We start from the raw sequence: 21,306 nt of genomic DNA on the forward strand, positions 1-21,306 counted from the left end.
ATCCACTGTTTTATCCCTAATAGTAAAGAGATATTAGAATATTTTACAATGACAGTCTAACTAGTGAGGCACATTTCTCCCTAATTCCAAGTGTTAGTGTTTGATTTGCGTCCTAGAATTATAAGTGCTATAATTCTTACAGATCTGCTCTCAACTAATGTGATTGCAGATACTCTGATTATTCAATTTATATATTTTAATCCCTTTCTGAATACCTGTCTTCCATAATTTCTTGTAATTATACAGATTACTTAGGTTAGCTATGCAAAAAATATAATAGTATTTTTCTCTTACTGCTATTCTCTCCATTCAATTTAACATTTATTACTAACACTGCCCATTTACTTCTTTTGATTCATTAGCTTTTGGAGAGAGATATTTCAGATATCTTTGGGGAAGAAAATAGGCACTGTAACAAGGCTTTCCATATAATGAAATGGACACTTCCAAACTGGCTTACTGTTTAACAAGAAAGAACTCTGCGGAAATGACATAAAATTTAATTTACACTTGCAATGAAACAAAATACATAATTCAAGGAATGAAAAGAAATGCAAGGGAGAAGTTTCAGAAAGCAACAGATGATGTAAGCATGCAAATTATATTGCCACTCTAATTTCTGTGTAAATTGTGAATGAAATGCAATGAAATTTACAATCCTTTTTTAACTTTTTAAGGTCATAGATTTCATAAACTTGAATTGAAAGATAAAAATTAAATATTATGAAAAGTGGTTCAGCTACCTCACCTTCCATTTGTACCGCACATACATGGAGATGTTGTTTGTTTTTGGCAGGAAGAACTAGGAATTTCTAATTTTCTCAAGAGCTGTTTGGCCTGAATTCAGTAAATATTTTTGGATGCACTGTCATTATAGAGCTGCTTTATTTATATTTTAGTTTCCAGCCCTTTGTCGAGAATGCCTCTGAATATTGCTTCAATTGAAAAACTGCAAAATGTCTGATTTTCTATGAACAAAGAGCAAGGGAAGTACACATTAAGTTGTGATTATTTATTTATTTATTTTGTGAATGCTTGTAAAACAACACTCAGCAGTTCCTATTTTGCACTCATACTACTTGTGGGTTTCTATTTATGTATGTTTGGCTCATTGAATTACATTTCCATTAAATTAATAAAAACATTCTGGTTTCAGTTCAAGAATTATTCATTAAGATCTTATGATTATTTTGTTGCAACAGAATTTCTCATCCATTTCTAACTTTTGTAATGGTATTTATTTGAAGGGGTCAGAAATACCACTGAAACAAATTAACAAGGAGCAGTTGCAAGGATTAATTTTTGGTGCTACTTTGCATGCTGCAAAGCAAACAAATAAGTAAAATAAATTGGATTGTTATTCCACGAGAAATATTTTGAATAACTTTTCCGCTTTGTTCTGCTGAAGAAAGGAAGAGAAAATGTTAAGCTTCTGCTGAAATGGAACAAGTATGTCATTTTCCCTATTTTTCAAGATGAAGGATGGAAAGGGTCACTCATTTCACATTGTCATCTCTTGAAACTCTCAAAAATAAAAACAAATGCAGCTGCAGTCCAAGAAGCATAAGCGGTCATCCAAGAAACTGACAGTCTCTTTGGGGAATAAAAAATGATTGTCAGCATGAGAGACAGTGGGTGAAGAGATAAATCCCTTGCTGTTCTTAGTTTGCTTGTCATTATTTACTTCTAAGGTCTGACTAGTCTGGGGAGATGTCAAGGGAGCAGTTGTCAGGGTGAAGATATTAGGACTGGGAAAACAATGCTAAATTTCTATTAAAATCATGATTGATCACAATCAGGACCATGCAATCAGAAAATTAAAAACGTAGGCAGTGCAAAAAAGAAGCAGTTGTTCTCAGAATTAAAATCTTAGCATGAGGTATAAACAAACTATCTAATTTTGGCAAGAATGAAGTTTCACTGGAAAATAATCATCTGTGAAATCTCAGCTATTTCTGAAGAAATCACATTTCTAAGAAATTTTAGAGGAGACAGAGCATAGAGAAAAAGGATTTGTTGAAATGTAAATATCAAGTTTTTGCACTTTGCTACAATTCTTCATTTTGAAGTATCTAATAAATTATCTGTAATTTTTATTTCAATAATCTTCATTTTTGAAGTTGAATGAAGTGAGGGATGATGAGGGCAACACAGACCAGTCAATAATGAAATCCATTAGTGAGCTGAGAATATATTGTGCTTTTTTACTTCACAGTCTTAGAGTGAATTAAGTCTTTATTTCAGAAATTATGCCTAAACTGATCAGCCAGTGATGTCTCTTCCTTGAGAGGGTAGTGAGACACTGTAACAGTTTGCTCAGTGAGGTTGTGGATGCCTCCTCCATGTAGTCATTCAAGGCCAGGCTAGAGCCTGGTCTAGAAGGAGGTGTCCCTGTCTATAGCAGGGGGTTGGAACTACATGATCTTAAAGGTCCCTTCCAACCCAAACCACTCTATGAATCCTTGATAAAATGGAAACGACTTCATATCTGTCAATAACTTATAGCCTTACAGAAAAAGTTAACTTAAATTTAAAACACAAACAAAACAAAAAGCAATTAGGAAAAAAAAAAAAAAAAAGAAAACAAAAACACAACTATGTGTTATTACCTACTACTGGCAGTTTAATCAGTATTACTTCAATTACTCCTCTGTAGAAAGAAATATACTTCCCTTTTTCTATTTCTTGTCTCAAAACATTTTATGCCCACTTCATTGTCAGAATGTCAGGCAACTTCTCACTTTTAAAATTCTTGCTATGGTGTAGCTTTGTTTATACAATGCAAAGTTTGTTGTATACATGCAATGATAACAGGCTGCATATTAAGATAATTTATTAACAAATTGCTGTTACATATAGCAAGCATAGTTTGCTATTGCCAGAACCATTCTGAGCTTTCAAGATTTCATTGCAACAAGCCTGCAACCACCTTTTTTAGTTTGTTTCCTCCAGGCATTAAGTCTGAAAGCACAAACAGAGATGTTGCACTGCTATTCTGAATATTCAGCAAACATCCTTTAACTACAAAAATATGCAGCCTGTGAGACACAATCCATCCTCTTCTGTCTAACAGAAAGGAACAGATATAAATGTTGAACAGTTTATCCTATTAATGGTAAAACAATATCAGTTCTACTTATCTCTTGGCAAAGGTTCTTGGAAGGGTTTTAAAGGATTTTTTTTGTTGTTGCTGTTTTGGTTGGTTGGCTGTCTTATTTTAAAACTGAATACAGAATTCTGAAACAGAATAACTTTTGCTCACAAGAACTAAACAAGGAAAGAAGTATTTGATGTTCAGGCAGTATAAGCCTGAGCATGACACAAACAGCTACCAGTGACTTCAAACCATTTTCTAACTTCTCTATCAGATTAAGATTGGTAACCTAATGAATGTAAGAATGCATAAACTCAGACAAATGCTTCAGGATAAATGTAATAAAAAGCCCCACATAAACAAATGATCTAAGAAAATTCAGTTGAATCTTTCCAGGGTTTGCAATTGATTAGAGAATGTCCAGAACTTTAGTCTGCTTTTGTTGATGCTGTACTTTGCCATTTGGGTTTCTCCTTGAAGTAAAACCAACATCATTTGTTGAAATATTTGTCTCACAAAAATGGTTGTTATAATTTGCTCAGAAACTGCAGTGCAGTTTCTCAGGAGAGATAAATTGAGTTCTACAGTTTCTCCCAACATTAGAAGACAAGCTTAGTATCTCTCTTGTGAAAAGTTGGGCTCCTGTTCCATTTCCTCTGTCTAAGAAACAAAATTTCTTTTTCCAAAAGGAGGGCTATGAAGCCCAGCTTACTGGGAAAGAACTGCACGTTCTTCCTTCATTTTACTCTAGAACAAAACATCTATTCCTAAGTTTAGTAAAAATTACACAATCAATTAAAATATATATCTTTCTTCCTATACTGATTTAAAGCAAATACTTAGGGCTGTTAAAACAGCTACACTACCAGAAGAAGTGATGACACTGATGGGATGGCATTCTCTACATAGAGGCAGAGGTTCCAATACATAATCACTCCTGGCCTTAAACCAGCATGTGGCTGTATAACAGAATGGCTTCCTTGAGTGGATCAAATCACATTTAACCTCAACAAATAGCATATAAGGGAGATGTACCCTTCTCTTGAACACATGTTAAAAAAGAATATGTGATTTTGTTTCTTTTTTCTTTGTTTCTAAGGTTTTTTTGTTTAGTTTTGTTTTTTTTTTTAATAATTATTATGTATGAAGTAAATATCTCCTGTGCTTTGGCAATCATAGGCATGTGAATGAATGCATAGAACCAAAGAGCAAAAGACAAATCTTTTATCATCAATGTGGTAGGAAGCAAAAGTCTACTTCATTTGGATAATGTCAAGTAAATTGATAGTGATTTGTAAGAAAAAATATCTGTTAAGTATTATGCAAATCAAGAATGTAGATAAAATGTCAATAAAGTTAAGGAGTTAACGTTTTGCAAAGCACATGTGATTCATTCTGTAAATCTTAAACATTTTTTCAGGAATGTGTTTTTCTTAATGAGGGTAAAATATCACACTTCTAATCTTCAATTACTCTGTTCAAAGAGAGCAAAGGATAACAAGACCTTTCAAGAAGTGAAATTGCAACAAATATCGTGAATGAGGTGTAATGGAGGTGAATATAAATAGCTTTATTTCTGGCTATGTTGTGTAATACAATGCCATCAGCAGTACATCAAAGAGAACTTTATCTTTCTGAGTGGTAAACCACCACATAATTTCACTGGATGGGCTTTTTCAGTCCATTTTATGTTTGTTTGCCTTCATACATGGTAAAAAGAGAGACTGCTGCATTTTGTTGGCCATTCAGATATGTTTATAAAAATGAAACAGTAGGAAGAAAGTCATGCTGAGAATACCATGAAAGAATTTCTGTGAAATGAAAGAATGACAGAGAAATTGAGTCAGTAGGTACCAAAGCTATTTTGCATTGTTCCTTAATGTGCTTTGGGACTACCAAAGACAAAAACAACAGGAAAATAAAAGGAATAATAAAAAGATTAGAAAAATATCATTCTAGCTTAACTAGAATGAGCGTTTCTATATCTGTTCTCTCTTTTTTGCTGCTGATTCACAACATGCATTGATGAATAACAAGTAAATATTTGCTCTGTCCTGGCAGAAAGGTCATAGATAGCACAGGAAGTCAGAGCTTGCTGCTCATATTTCTGATCTCTTTTCACCTTCTGTAGCTGATTGATTCTGTGGAATTTTGAAAATGAATCCAAATGACGTCAATATAGTTAATGGAAAATGAGCAATGTTTTCCTTTGACATTTTCTATTAAGGGAATGTCAATTAAGTTGTATTTACCATTTTCATATCACTATTTTTACCAATCCTTTTTACTAGGATATTGTCATTAGAAGACATTTACTGTAACTGGAGCATGAAACACAGGCATTTATCCAAGCTAACGGTTAGTGACAGAAATAGAGAAAGAGCTCATACCCTAAACTGAGTATTTTCTAATGGAGATACAGAGATTGTTTCAAATCCAATCTTTTGATTAGTGGCAGCTTTTGTCCGCTGTGACTCTGAAATAGGACAGTTTCTGTAGGAGAAATCAAAAGATACTCAAGAAGAATTTTTCAACCCTCACTTTTCTGGGGTTAGCTGAAATGTTTTATCCTGTTGTTCCAAACTAATCCTCCACAGATTCCCAGAAACATGGTAATTTTCTTAAACACTTTAAGATCTTGAATGCATCTGAATGTGAGAAAAAAACAAGAGAAGTGTGTAAGAATATTTGAATAACTTTTGGCGAAGATCAAGTCTGTATTCAGATTTCTGCTTCCTACAACTCAGAATAATAATTTAATATTCCACATTTCTAATAGTGTCATACATAATTATGGTTTTGATACTCTCTTTTTTATTACTTTTACTTAATTCAGTTCACATGCACAAAAGCAGGTCCCTAATGATTATTTCCCATGATGTAAAAATGTTTTCTCTCAGTATTTGTTCACTCAAATCTCACAAGTTAATTGAAAATGTTGCCATGAATCAGTACAGAAAGTGCTACTGAGGTACTCTACTTTAGGCTCTGACATGGAGGTTTCCAAGAATTACATCTTTAATGCCTTGAGACAGCCTGTGGCGGCTCCTTCCTTCTTTTGTTGAGGCCATTTTGATTATATTTGGAGAATGAGAGTAATCCATCATCAGGATCACAGGGTGCAATAGCAGAAATGTTGAAAGCTACACTGGTGACCTGACTCATCTCAGCCACCTTTAGGGTGACAAGAGCTATATTCTTCTTCAAGTAACATAGCACTCTCAGTTTATTCCTGTAACATGTCCAACCATTACTTCATTGCCACAGCACATATTTAAGTGTTTAAAACAATTTATAGCACTTACTCTGCGGTACTACTGAACACCTCATGAAATTTTAGGCATTTCCTATTTCAATGCACATCTGTCTTTCTCTGTGTATTTTCACAACATGTTTATGGGTATAAATGCAAGAAAATAAGCTCCAAAAATCTATACTTTATTTATCAATCATCTACTTGATTCATTAGCTGTTTGCGATTTATCATATATCTTTAACTACATCACCCAGTAATGAATGCACTTCACTGGAACTATAATTTTCCAAATGAATTTTAAGCAGATGCTAGAAAATGTATGAGATAAGAGGAAAAATCTCTTCTTTTCCTCTCATGTTATCCTCATTACGGTGGGAGTCAATGTAAGGAAAGCACATGGCATCTTTAGATAGAAGTACATACAACATGCCTAAAAGGAATGTTTTCTCATGTTACAAGACATGCTAGCTTAAAAAATTAGGAGCGAATGTATGCATACATCTGAGTATATACCACCAATACCAAACATAAAGAGAGAGAAATGTTTCTTATTCCAAGCAATATTCAGAGGGATACAGAAGCAAAAAATTTGATGGTTGGACTAAATGATCTGATGATTGGACTAGATGATCTTAGAGGTCTTTTCCAACCTTAATGATTCTATGATTCTATGAAAATAGAATTTAGCAAAGAATAGGAGTGTGTCAATCCGAAAGTGACAAATATTGATAAATTAATATTTCATAACTCTGAACAGATTCAGAATTCAGTTTAGTGAAGAAAAAAATAAGCTTAATTTTATTTTAGCCAAACAGCATTATCCACGCTTAATTACTTGTTCCTTACATTTTAAGTATTTCCATTTACTGAATTGATGGTTATCTAACAATACTGACAATGAATACTAGAACTGAAGGGATATATTTTCTCTATGCAATCTATATTTAGATTATAGAGAGAGCTATGGCTAAATCATTCAATTCAACATCACATCTTTGAGGGAAGCATATCTGCTAGAAAAATAATTGTGTTCAACAAATGGCAAACTACAGTACTGTATGAAGCTTGTATGTTTTTCAGAAAGTTTATGAGGAAAAGATTTGGAATAGCTACTTAGGTCACAACAAATGCAGAAATTAGCCTGGAAATTATTCTGAACCATAATGCTTATTTTTAGAAAAGAAAACTGTAGCTGAAACTCCTGGTATCTATTTCTCACAACAGAAATAATTTTTGAGATACCACCTCTGCACCTTAGCTTGAACCATACATGAGTCTGTCTATATATATTTATTTAAACAAAGCAGTTTCCAATATTTACCAATGGCAGACTGCAGCTTCAGCAAAAACAGGTTCCATCAGGATACCAACAAAATTACAACGGTAGCAGTAGCAAAGCAATCAGACAAAGCTGTTTATATATCAGTACCTTAAAACCATGGGATTTCAAACAACACTTGCTGGTATTGGTGAAAACTGCAGCATATCTTTGTTGTATGGCATTCAAGTATTATACTATTATAATATTCGGTCACAATTTTCCTCCCAAACAAGATCACTTTTATCAAGTACACCTCATCTGGACACATTCTTCCTCTCCTAAAAAGCTGCAATCCCTCAGGGTAGAACCCCATGCCCAGATGCATGGAAAGGTGCCACTGCCTATGTGGGGCTGAGCCACAGTTGCAGCCCTGTGCCTCCAGCCAAGCCACAGCCAGAGCAAATCTGAAAAAATAAAAATGTTTAAAAAATAGAGCAGCAGCAAGCTCTCTAGCACAGCAGTATGCATCTGCAAGCAAGCAGGAAATTTCCGTTCAAGAGAAAAAGAGTCCAAATATATAGGAAAGCGTAGGATTTTCTTAGATCTCAGTCCCTCATAAGAGCTTTTAATTCTTCAAACCAAGAGATGACAGCACTGTATGACAAAAACAATCCACAGTTAAATATTCTTTGAAGCTCCTCTGTAAAAGCAAGAAAGCTCTAACTGGAGAGAACTCAAATACAGGACTGTTGTTCTGGTATTTTAAATGAGAAGTCATGAAGAACTAGCTGATCATGTGCTTTCAGTTTCCTTTCCCAGGAGGTTAAACAATTTGTGTATATATATAGATCAATGTTTTAAGGATATTATGAAAAATCTTGGCATTTGCCAGCATTTAATGTATAACTGCAGACATTTTAGCTAATTGATCAATATAAATCATCCTGCATCCATCAGAAACATTGTAAATTTACAATTGGTGATGCACAGGATATGCTCTTAGTTTTGCTTCAAAGTGACCTTCAAACTGGTGACAAAACATACTTCATAGTAACTACACTGTCAGACATCCGCAGTCTGAAAACTGAGAGCATACAAATGAGTCAATAGACCTTTTAGTTTGCGAATGGTTTTATTTAGTATATGATACATGATATACATAACACACAGTGTGCTACAAGGTTGCTGAGAATAGAAGCATTTAAGGAATGTATATGATTTTTAATTAATAGCATTAAAATTACTATAAGCATTACAATTATTGTAATTTAAACATGTAAATGAATATTGCTGCATCTACAACTATGTTTAGTATGTACATAAGATTACAATAAATCAAACTGAATGCAGTCTTGATGTAATTTAATCAATACTGGTTTTAAATTTAATGCTGCTCTGGTTATGTAGAAAATGTTGAGACATCTAATAGTATTAGCTATATGCTGTTTGGAACAATATGAGTGCTTGAAATGTGTCAAATAGTTTTCTTACAAACCAACCTCATCAATAAGACACATGACACATTCAGGTAATTGATAATTTGATAAGTATGGATCTTTTTTTTGCTGTTGTTTTGTTTGTTTTTTTAATTGCTATTACTGTTTTTATATTGTTTTGCCAAGAAACTACAAGTCTATCACTAATTCAAATATAATTTTTCCATTATCTAAATGCCTTTTCCTTATCCACGCAACCAGATTGGATCACAGTACAAGAGCATTGGAGTTGTGCTGCCATTACTTTTGCCACATCAAGTTTAAAAGAATCCACTTTCAAATGTGGATGGAGAAGAACGACGTGAAAAATTTGTAAATTCCCTCAAGAGACTGCTGAAAATGTATTTTTATACGACCTGCATAAAGTCTTGAGAAAACAAATTGCATTATCTTTCTACAAGATTCTACAAAAAGAATACCAGTAGAACACCTCCAAAAGCTTTAACCGTTACCATTGACAACTACATGCTGTCAATCCAGAATTTGCTTAGAAACTTTGAGTATGAGATTAAGCGAGATAAGAAGCAAAGCAGCCAGAAGTTCTTTAGTGTCATGCATCAAGAAAAATTTTGAAAAAGAAACAGAAAAAAATGATTGAAACACCTCAAAGTTGATGTCACACGACATTATGGGTGCTGCTCTGGGTGACAGAGTACAAGACTGACAAAATACAAGACCGACAAAATACAGGACCGACAAGACTAGCTCCATTGTAAACTAGTTCGGCATAATTAAAAGTGTCACTTGCTTGAAATAATTACCATGCCACAATAAAACACCATGGTATTGGCTTTTTCAAAGTTTACGCTTTGAAATACAAGAGATAGGTTTCTTAATACATTAATTCACAAACGGAATACAAGATGCCATAACAAATTATACTGCAGGCAAAACTTTGAAAACAAATTAAATTTCTTACTGAATTAATTGGTATAAATCTTTCTGTCAGCACAGTTTGCTTTTCAAAAAAGGATTAACTTATTTTTATTTATTTTTATTTATTTAACTTTTAAATCCCTAAATCACCTTTTACAGAAATTAGCTCCTGTCTTCTCATACAGAAGGATCCTACATAGATGGTTACAGACATCTAAATTAATTAAGGTAAAACTAAACCTAAATGGCTTAGAAAGTATTAGTCCCAATTACTCTTTTATATCATAATAATTACCCATAATGTCAGCAAGGATCTAACTGGTAAATCCTCAAGCAGTGAATTTAGGAAAAGGAGAAGGTCACATCTCAGTTATTTGGAGTTGTCTACATAAACTGCATGCTCCTTTAGCAAGTCCTAACCAAGCTCAAATGAAAACTAAAACTACTGTCATGACTAGGAAAGGAAGTGAAGTTGTTCATTTAGCACATTCCTTGGGCCAATCTGCAGTTTTGTTGGAAGAAAAATAAACATGTTATGCAACAGTACAATTGTGGAAAGCAGCAATTTATTTATTTTTTAATCTTTGCATGAATTTAACATCATGTTTGAAGACACAAAATATGTGAATAAGCTTTCTTCAGAAAAAAACATCAGGGCCAGTGGGCAGTAAAACCTTATAGCACCTGTCACAGCCACCTCTGCTGAAGAGTCCAAGAAAGAGTACTGTTACAGCACTGAGAGACAAAATCACATCATTAACAGTGCCAACCAGGCAGAAAGCTTCTTTAGGCAATTTCCTTTAGGAATACTCTTGAAAAAAATTGCAACTCCTTTTGAAAAATGAAGGTTTTTCACTCTCAAATATTCTATAGATAACTTCATCGCATAGATTATTGCAATCTGTGTAATATTTGTGGACAAAAATCAATACCTTGATTACTTTAAATGAGGAAAAAAAACACGTGGAGGCCTCTTTTCAATCTCATAATTTTCTTTCACATTTTTATGAGCTTCTTGCAATCCACTGATAGCAAGAACAGTTTTCTGTGGCTATTTTAATTCCAGTGACATTTTAGTAGTCGTACATTATGTTATTGAATTGGTTTGAATTTAGAATTATATAGATAAAGTTGATAAGAGCATTAATCAAAGCAGGCTACACAGAACCTGTAGATAGTATCAAAATTAGGAATAAAAAATCAAAGAAAAGGAAATAAAGAAGACATTTATTGAACATAAGGTGACTTAATGGTTTGTGATAGGGATGGAATGTATGTAACCAAACAACGACGCAAGTTCACACTAATAATTTGTGATCACTGCATAAAAAGATGTATCAGAATCCATTCATTCTTTGTAAGGGTCTTAGGAAGCCTGCATAGCCTTGTACCAATACTTTGTAGGCATGCTTCATGCTTCATCTTGTGTGTTAGATCACAAGTATGATAAGGCTATATCTAGGAGATATTAAATGTGGAGGAACCACTGACTCTTGAATTCAGCCTGTAATCTTCATTGGAACAAGAACAGTGCTGAAACTTCCAGACAATGGAGTAATGGACCTCTGATAATGATTCAACAAAATCATCAGATTTTTATCTGATGAGAGGTGAAATTAAAACGGAATTTTTGGTTGCTAAAAATTGTCACGGCCAGACTAGAAGCAGAAAAGACTAATACTACCAAGTTGGCAGTAATTTCTCAATGTCATTGACAATAAAAGCTAAGCTCTCTTGTTCTACCTACAAGCTACCAGAGAGGCAAAAAAGATGCCCACAGTAGCTGACAAAAGCCCCCAAATGTAGTAATACCAGTGTCTATCACAAAGACATGCAAGAAGCTTTATAGCTTCAGTTCAGCTGAGATTATATTCATACTGACCTACATGAAAATTCTCAAGTTCAGATCACAGATGAGACTGGTAATACATCAAAGATTTAAAATTACCTAAGACACCACCCCTTCTGCTCCAAAGGAAGACATTTACATTAGTACTTAAACCTATTAATATGTAGTACCCTTATACTTTAGAATATTTTTTAGGTCTTCAAAACAATGTTCTTGTTGCACAACCCACAGTTCTCTCACAAGTCTGCTTAAATAACTACAAAATTTTCATTGACAGCAATAGGTTTGGATCAAAACCAAAAGTACAACATTGTGCACATTTACAAGTATGCATTCATACAGTAGTAGCAAAGGAACATATAATTATATCCATAAAATGCATGTCTGAAATTGTGAGGATTCAAAAGCATTTTTATTTCAAATTAGCTTTTAAAGACTATGATTTGCCTAACGTGTTATTAGGACCTCTTCAGATGAGAGAAGAAAAATAGATTAATAACAAAGAGCATACTGATTGAAATCTAATTTCTGTTATCACAGCTAATTGACTTTCACATGCAAGCTGAAGCTGTGTCTTTTGTGATACATGGTCCCCTAACATATCGTCACTAATTCTGCTCTTACTAAAAGCCACTTTTGATTGAATTGAAAATAACTATTCCTTATGTAACTATGCAATTTAAAATGTTTTCAGTTAAGTCAATTGTCGAACAAGAAAAATAAGCACTCCTGAACAGTGTTTTCAGCTGAATTGTACCCACACTCTTAAAATTAACATATACTTAAGTATTAGCACTGCTCATGACGCTTTCCTGCAAAATACACTCAAAATACATTTCCTAAAACAAAATTTCTCTTACATGAAATAATTCCATGTGTATTCCATGAATACTTTGTAAAAGTACTGAATTCTTTGATTCAGGAAGTATTTAGAAAAAGGAAAGATGTTAAGCAGACAAAACAAGTGGACAGTTGTGATGAAAAACTGAGGACAACATTTTACTTTCAACCAATTCACATTTTCTGATTAGAAAAAGATATTTGGATAATTTAAATCAGTTTTCTTTGTCATCAGCGTCACTCTTGCTACCAGAATACCTTCAACAGCTGAATGCACTGAAAATCAAGCATCTTCTGCATGTGTTTAGTTATCTTGTTAGGTGCTATCATAAGGCACTTCCTTTTATGAGCAGACTAGTAAAGACTAGGAGTAAACATCTTCTAGAAAGCAGTGAGGAATTAAAAATATCATAAAATTATGAGGACAGTGATAGCAGGAAATGTAAATGATGGGACTTCACAGAAAAAAAGCTGAAGCTTCTTGCTCAACTACAGCCAGTAGCTACACAGTCATATTAGGCCAAGTGCATTCTAACTTTTCTTTTTCCTGGAAAATCCATTTAATTTTTATTTCAAATTAATTTCTTCTAGCACAGGTGCTAATGAGCACACTAAGTAAAGGAACTCACCTTCACAACGAGTTGATGAGATTTATTTTCTTTCCCTAACAATGAAACATTTGATCTTAAATCATATAATCAGAACATTGAAAGTATTTATGAACAACAAAAAGAAGTGTAGATGTTGGTAATAGATGCCCTGGGACTTTAGTTCTCCCCCTAGTCTAATCCTATAGGTACCTACAAATATCACTGACAACTTTATAGCTAAAATAATAATTTTGACATCACATTCTCAAGACCTCTAATTTTTTGAACAATTTTACATCTTCTTATTACCAGTATTACCAGAAAGTGCAGACTTGCTTCAGTTCTCATTCCATACTTTCTAGATCACGGTTTGGGACATAAATCCCAGAGTTTTTACCCTATAATCCATTTGAACAGTCAGACTGAAACAATTTCTACTCTCAGTTGGTAAAAAAAAAAGATCACCTTTTATAAAGTAATTATTCACAGTTGTTAGAAAAGATTACCTAAATAAAGGCAAGCTGTCTGGCTGTGTAGCATACCTCATATTTAGGCTCCTGGAAGTCATTACATACAACACACGAACTCAATCACCTGATACCTCTCTACTCTTGCCAAAATTCTGAGGAAAGCTGTAGTCCAAGAATCAATGACTAAAATCCTGCTTTTGCATGACTGCATAGCTATTTCAGTGACAGATCCTCATATAAACCTCATATACTGGAGACAATAAAAGCATCCCCACAAATGTTTGTGAGCAGAGGAGACTGAAACTAAACCAGGAACAAAGTTGAATCAATTAGCCTTTCAGAAGTTAAATGAGAGAGGACACAGTCATATTACTTTATCTGTTACTAGGATTAAAAAAATAAAAATAAAAATAAAAAAATTAAGAATCTCTGTTAAAATTGAATCATAATCACTAACTGAACTGAACATGAACATGTAATCAGTGGAATAGTTAATGTATTATACTTACATGTTATTCACAGCACCCAGAGGACCATTGGTCTGCTAGCTTTCCAATTCAATAAATAATGATGATTTCTTGCAAAAAAGAAATTCATTTCTGGAATGACAAGAAACACAAAAACAAAAAACCAAGAGGTTAAATGATCTGCAGTTTTCCCAGAAGTCATATGCTATCAAGTAATAATGTGAAAACAAAATCTCAACTGGGGAATTATAAGTACATGTTACAATTTCATTTCACAAACTACACAGATCTTTATTTGTGAATGTGAACACATTATTAACATTTTATGAGAGTCAAGAATACAATATACAGCTAAGAAGTTACTTGAGCTGCAGGGAGATTTTTTTTTATTATTTCTTTTGTTGTTTTTTTTTTTTTTCCTGTTCTACCAAAAGCAGCTCAAGCTTTTCAAAAAGCACACATTCAATTTGAAATGAAAAGATCTTTCACAAGTACTGTAAAAGAAAGTGAAATATTGGCATCTTGGCTGGATTAAAAAAAAAAAGTCTTACAAAAACAAAAAGTCCTTGAATATTAATAGCAGAAAGCTTTGAAAGATATCTTGTAGATGACACTCCAGAATATCTCCTGTTATCCTTTTTCAGTATTTATTAATGAGAATAGATGAAGGAAAGAAACAGTCAGTATAATAAACTAAGAATGAAATTATTTTAGCTGTGGATTAGACTCCAAAGAAAATGAAGAATATTTATAGTAGTTATGGTACATTTATGACAATCAGTCCGTATCTACTGCTCTGACAGAAGCTTAAGTGACCTTTACCATTTTCTCTATTAGGAAATAAGAAAAAAGTAAGAAAATAATTTTTGTCTCCTGCATTTGTAAATGCATATCCTCTTCTTAGAATAGCTAGTGAGTTTTCTTTCTTGCTTTCAAAAGATATCAAAAGTCAGTGTTGCAGGATGTTCCTTGCTGTCAACAGAGAATTTAAAAAAAAAAAAGTTATTTTAAAAGAGACCATATTCCTGCAGATTCCTGAATCGTTAATGTAAACCTTGTGATGAAAGGCTTGCCTTTTTAATAACGCTTTGTGACCCCCTGTGAGCCCTTTTTCAGCCATCCTCCAGAGGAGGATATTAACTGCAGAAAAAAATCTGACTTAGAAATTTAAAGAATTTTAAATCTGTCAGGTCTGAGAGAAAATGCCAAGGCAGATCTAGTGTGAGAATGTTAGATTGTCCAGTAAGTTTGCCTCTTAGCTGAAGTCTTATCAACTAATTACAAGAAATAGAGTGATGGCATGCAGATGTTCAAGCAATGAATGCAGGTAGCAAGATCCAGCTCTCCAGTTTTGTCAGCCTTCGAGGAACAGTGATTTTGACATATGCTATTTATCTAGCCATAAAGGCAGACTGGCTTTAAGCACACATGGCCAAGTTTAGCTTGGCTTACAACATTCAGTAAATCAATATAGAAATGCAATAGTATAACTTAAAGGATCAGAAACACATTAAAAGAATCTTCTTCCAATAATTTTCAGGCTTCAAGCATAAGTCAGTAATCTGAACTTTTAACAAATCTCACTTTTCACGAATTCTGGAGTTAAGCAAATGAAAACAAGTGCCAGGAGTTTAAAAAGGTTCTTTTCTCATTTCTTAGCCAATTAAAAAAAGGCTAATTTGTACTTGATTGCAATTGTGTGGTAAAGACAAGAAATCAGACTGATGACAAAGCACAAAATTTGAATCAATGACAGATACTTGGGAAGCATATTGTAAAGCTAATGTAATACAACGGCATTCATTAACATAACTCCCATTTGAAAAGAAAGTTACTGTGGCTGACTGGTCTGTGTGTAAAGGAAACAGAGTGCTTGCCTAAAAGGTACAGCCTTATTGGAATTTTTATTCCATCTTAAAAAAAAAGGAAAAAAAAAATGACAAGTGCCTTCCCTCTGATTTTTCCTGTGATCAGATATTATAACTTATTATCTGGAAGCAAGTGTTAATATTGCAGATACACCTACTGTAGAATCAAATCCTTGAATCAAGATTCTTTTCTGAATTTGGCAAACCAAATTGCCTCTTCTTCCATTCATTATGTCTATAGAAATATGCATTCCCTTAAATGAGAAATGAGAATTTCTTAGCATATAAAGACAAAAAAAAAAAAAAAAAAAAGGAAAAAGAAAGAGAAGAAAAAAAAAAAAGTAGATAGATTGATATTTAATAAGTTATAGATAGCCTGAGATAGTTTGGGAGATTCTCATTAACCCCTTGCCTATTTTATTACTTCAGTAGATATTCAAAACACTTACTGTGGGTTCACAGTAAGAGAATGATATTAGAAAGCACTGTAAAATCATCTCTAAATTTCTAAACTAGAGAACTACAGTCTCTCCTCAAAATACATCTCCAATAAAAACACAATCTCAAAAAATCATACGTATGCAGATCACTTTTCCTGACTGTTACAAAATCAAGGATAAAACTATTCTTATCTAAGAATGTGGTAGTTTGATGCAGCCTCTCAGCCTTGAATGAAACTTTTATGTTTTGCATCACTGACATATACACGGCCACACAGTACTAGGCCACCTCAAGTCCAGACATAGTTAGGGCCTGCAAATGGGCACACAATTGCCTAGCTACTGGTATTGTCTACATGTTGCCAATATGTAGTGTATGGAAAAAACAATAGCTAGAAAAATATACTAAAGAGAAAAAAAAAAAAAAGGTGAAAAATGCAGAATCTTAGGAAACAAAAAACAGTTTATAGATATTTATGAAGTAATCAAAATGAAATGTCATTGATTATAAGAAGAATAAAAGCAATGGTAGAAAATGAATCTGCAGTAGAATTAAGAAGTCCTTCAAAGCATTCCATCTCAAAACTCAGTGACTAAAATCACCTCTACTAAAATTAAAGAGCTCTAACTTATGCTCTTAATATTTAAAAATATTTTTCCATTGACAAAGTTTCTATTAACGTTGTTGCACTATGAATTAGTAGCAGCGCTCAGAATTAAAATAGTAGAGAAAGTAGTAAGAGTGTAAAGAAAGGTGAGCTAATCTAAAGATAAAAATGACTTAACACATTTAATAACCATGAGACGTTATTGCTGTCATTATTTTTGTGCTGTTACTGTATTCCTATATTTTAAATTAATATTACTGAAGACTGCTTTAATTAATGATGTCTACATCACCAAGGGACTTCATGAAAAATAAGAGTTGAATGATAATGACTGTATTTAGCAAAACACATACGATTTGACTATTATCCATACTCTCAGAGTAACATCTCTTATTTTTCTTTATAAATACTCTAGAAATACAGGATTTCCAGATAATTCAGTTCATCATTTAGTACGTTCACTAATTTTCTAAAAGAGAAACAAGGATCTTTAGTCAGTTTTGTGCTCAGCTATTTGGCTTTCTCTCTGAATTTTGTTTTATGCTCAGTTACTACTGTAACATTTTACAATACCTGAGGTTACCATGTAGCTTTTCTAGCACTCTCCTCAGTTTTCGTGTTTTTCTGTTTGTTTGTGGGTTTTTTACTGGTTATCACAAAGTTAACTCATAGCATAGCTACGCAAAGTAAATGAAGTTATAAGGATAACAGTAGGAGAAACAGAGTTGACTCAAGGCCAACCAATTATCCCAAAACAAAATTTGAAATCTAAGTCTGGATTGCAAGTGTTTAGTGCTAGTCAGTCCCTTTAAATTAACTTAGAGGAGCATAAAATAATAGCACAGAGGGGAGCCAAACAGTGTTTATAATGAGCAAAATAAAAACAAGATACAACAAGAGTGCATTCTCTGCTGAACAAAATAATGCTGAATTGTGCCTAATTTCTGCAGTGTGGGGAAAACAGAAGGGCCAATTAAGGACTTTGCTTCAGTTTCAGTTTTCATCTGGAAAATAGATTAGCTTATCTGGATCTTACATAGCATTGCTCTTACACTCAGACTGAATTATTTACCTTCAAAACATTAGCATGCCAATATAGCAGAGTGGCATGGACAACTATTCAATCAAAAGCCCTTTAGGAATTTAGAATACAGCAACTGAGGAGCCAACACAGCAGTAGTATAAAACAATTCAGGACAGCACTGGCTTTATTCAAACAGAAATTTCAGACGTTGTACAGCTAAGAAGAATTAACTGTAAGACCGAACATTTTAGTCGATATTTCTGCTGCTAAGAAGTCAAGTAATAGATGCTGTAATTAGTAAAAGTCCAGCTTTATTTTTCTTCCAGATGAAAAGTGGCATGCTGAAGTTCTTTTTCTAAGGAACTGGTTCAATACAGAGTCACTGGGGAAGAGTAGTGCCTACAATTCAGGAATCCATCTCCCTAAATGTTTGCTTTTTTTGTGCTTGTTTTACAATTGCAGCATAAGGAGCAGTTCACGAAGACTAAGTGAAGACTGCTTTAAATACTGGCCTGAATAGCACTTAAAGCTTCTAAGGATGTTGGAGAGCTTATGAGAAATGATAAACCAGTGCAAAAAATATTGTTTCTGCTAGCAAAGTGACAATGTTAGGTAGTGCTGCTTTAAAGGCTTTGGAATATTTCTTTTGCAACAGTACTGGACAGATTTAGTCTTTCCTAGTACAATCTCCTTTTCCCTTTTCTAAAATAAATACACTGAACAATACCAATTGCTGACCTGACAAGATTATTTTTATTTAAATCAATCTATTTACAGCATTTATCAACATCATGAATGACTGCAGAATCTTTTTGGAGCCCGGGACAGTGCAGCTGTATCCTTGTAAGTGCCTCAACCTAACACATTAGATTTTGAGGGAACACTGCAAGTAACATAGGTTCTGGTTAACGTTTTAACCATCTTAGTCAAATATTTTACAATTCTCATTCAAACACTATTAATATATTTCCTGTATTTCAAAAGTACTGGAACAAAATTCTGCAAAGAGAAAACAACACAGAAAAAAATAAAGTTCATTTATGGTGGCTTGTGTGTGCTATTGGGAAAAAAAAAATACCACAGAGAAGCAGGCCATGGTGCTGTGAATCCTGGCTGAACTGAGAGCTATTCTAAATCAGTGGTCTTCAGCATGTCTTGAGAAGGAATATTCAACATCTGTAGGTTAACATATGCAATATTTGCTTCATTTTCTGTGTCTCCCTCATGAGCTTGCCATGTTGCTTCATCTTCCAATTTAGCAAAGGGAAAATACAAGTTTCAACAGCTCAGTGATGATAAATAGATAATAAACTCGCACACAGCTCAGAAGGAATAAGGTCAGAGCATAAGTTTAAAAAGGTTTTACATGCATTCGGGTCTGAAAGTGCAGCTGTGCATGTAAAGAAGCTATAGCCAGTTTAGTTGTAACATTTCCGAGGTCTCAAATACATGAAGAAATGAGAGGCTCATGTAACAGTTAGGATACAATTGAGGAAGCAATACATAAATGTTACACGGCAATTCTGCCACAATCTCATACTTCATGTTTAAAATGTTTGTTATGCTCTTTGTTTTCTTTAGAAATATTGTCAATTTATAAAAATTGACAATTTCTTAAAAGTATGCAAATACCACAAACCATTTCTTTTCCAGTAAGTCTTCAAACACTTCTTACATTACATTAATATAAAAATACTTGCATGAAGTTACAAGGAGAGTTAAAATAAAACCTGGGAAGCAGTCAACTTCAGGCAATACCACAGGAACTCAGTCATTCACGCAAATTTGGTAGAGGCAGAATTTCAAAAATAAGAAACATGACTGCAGGAACTGCAATAAGGTAACAGTACGGTGTCAGTTACAATAAAACCAGGAGACGAATCTTAGACATCGAGTCTCACACCCATGTCTTCTTTAGGTCTGTTATGGTGATGGCTACTGTGTGATTTCTGTTAAACACAACGATAAAAACTAGAGAATATTTTCAAAAGTTCCTAGAAGTTGCTGAAAAAGATGTTTTAGCAATGGTATTTAAAATGCATAAAAGCACATATCAAGTAGCCATCATGAAAAAATCTAAAGGCAAATACTGCAATATTTACTCAAATTAAAAATCACAGACGAAGTATAAAAAACTGAAATGGTGTGTACCAGCTTATTTAATATGCTGTTCAAAATACTGGGTTACACTGAATAGCAGTATAAAATTTGAATACAGATATAAAACTTTGGAGATCACTGAAACAAATTGAAATTTAACAACTGTTATCTATGAGCTGAAACGTATTTTCAAATTATCTACAGATTAACTGCTCTGAACATGAAATAAACAAGTACTTATTGGAATATTATTATTCAGAAATGATCAACTTGTTAATCAAAAGGGATTCACATTTGTTGACTTACATATTCAAGAAGAGCTAATTATTCATCTGTAATTTCACAAAACCATGCTATATTATCAGTACATTTGTTACTGCATGAAATCTTGTGCATTAAGCATATCTTGACTAATCCAGATTGACAGACAAACAAATAAAATAATGACAATGGAATAATATTTATCATATTTTTTATCACAGGCTTCAAATTTAAAGTTTAAACAGGTTTCAGATTATTGTTAAATATCTTTTTGTCACAGCAGCTAGAGAACAACCCATATTGGAAGGCTCTGCAAAAGATCATATAAGAATTGCATGAAAGCTGAGCTGAAGAAAGGATGCAGCACAAGCAAGAGGTCATCCCAAGCCCTGGTTTATAGCAGGAAAGAAGGTATAGAGCAGAAAGAAACAAAGAAACAAAGAGTATGTGCAAAACTGAATGGACTCCAGAGGGTAAGAACTAAATGACATCCAACGCTAAAATGAAGTACTGAAAAGAACTCTGAAGGTGAACTTCAGGCTCTATAAGGCTAGAGATCAGATGGGATTTGAGACAGCAGATGTGGGGTGAATTTAGTTAAATGGTAAAGGAAGTGATTTCATTATATAATTCTTGAGAGACCTGTAGGTCATAAAGAGAAATAGCTAGCATTAAGTTAAACATTTTCAGAATATCAGTTGAAAGAACTTATTTCTACAAGATGCAGCTAATTCATAGGGATGACAAGTTGTGATTTGTTCTGAATTTCTGTCCATTCTTTTACTCATCTTTTTGCAGCTCAGCTT

General features: G+C 33.5%; 1 long non-coding RNA gene across 1 annotated transcript in view; it reads right to left on the reverse strand.

Annotated features, from left to right (window-relative positions):
* Positions 1 to 13,741: 13,741 nt before the first annotated feature.
* Positions 13,742 to 21,306, reverse strand: part of LOC146544274 (uncharacterized) — a 272,682-nt gene continuing 265,117 nt past the window's right edge. Inside the window, exon 3 of the long non-coding RNA XR_014883851.1 lies at positions 13,742 to 14,331. This is a non-coding gene — a long non-coding RNA (uncharacterized LOC146544274). The remainder of the gene's footprint in view (positions 14,332 to 21,306) is intronic.

This window comes from Meleagris gallopavo, chromosome 5 (genome assembly GCF_905368555.1).
Source record: "Meleagris gallopavo chromosome 5, MGAL_WU_HG_1.1, whole genome shotgun sequence".
In the NCBI taxonomy this organism is placed as follows: domain Eukaryota; kingdom Metazoa; phylum Chordata; class Aves; order Galliformes; family Phasianidae; genus Meleagris; species Meleagris gallopavo.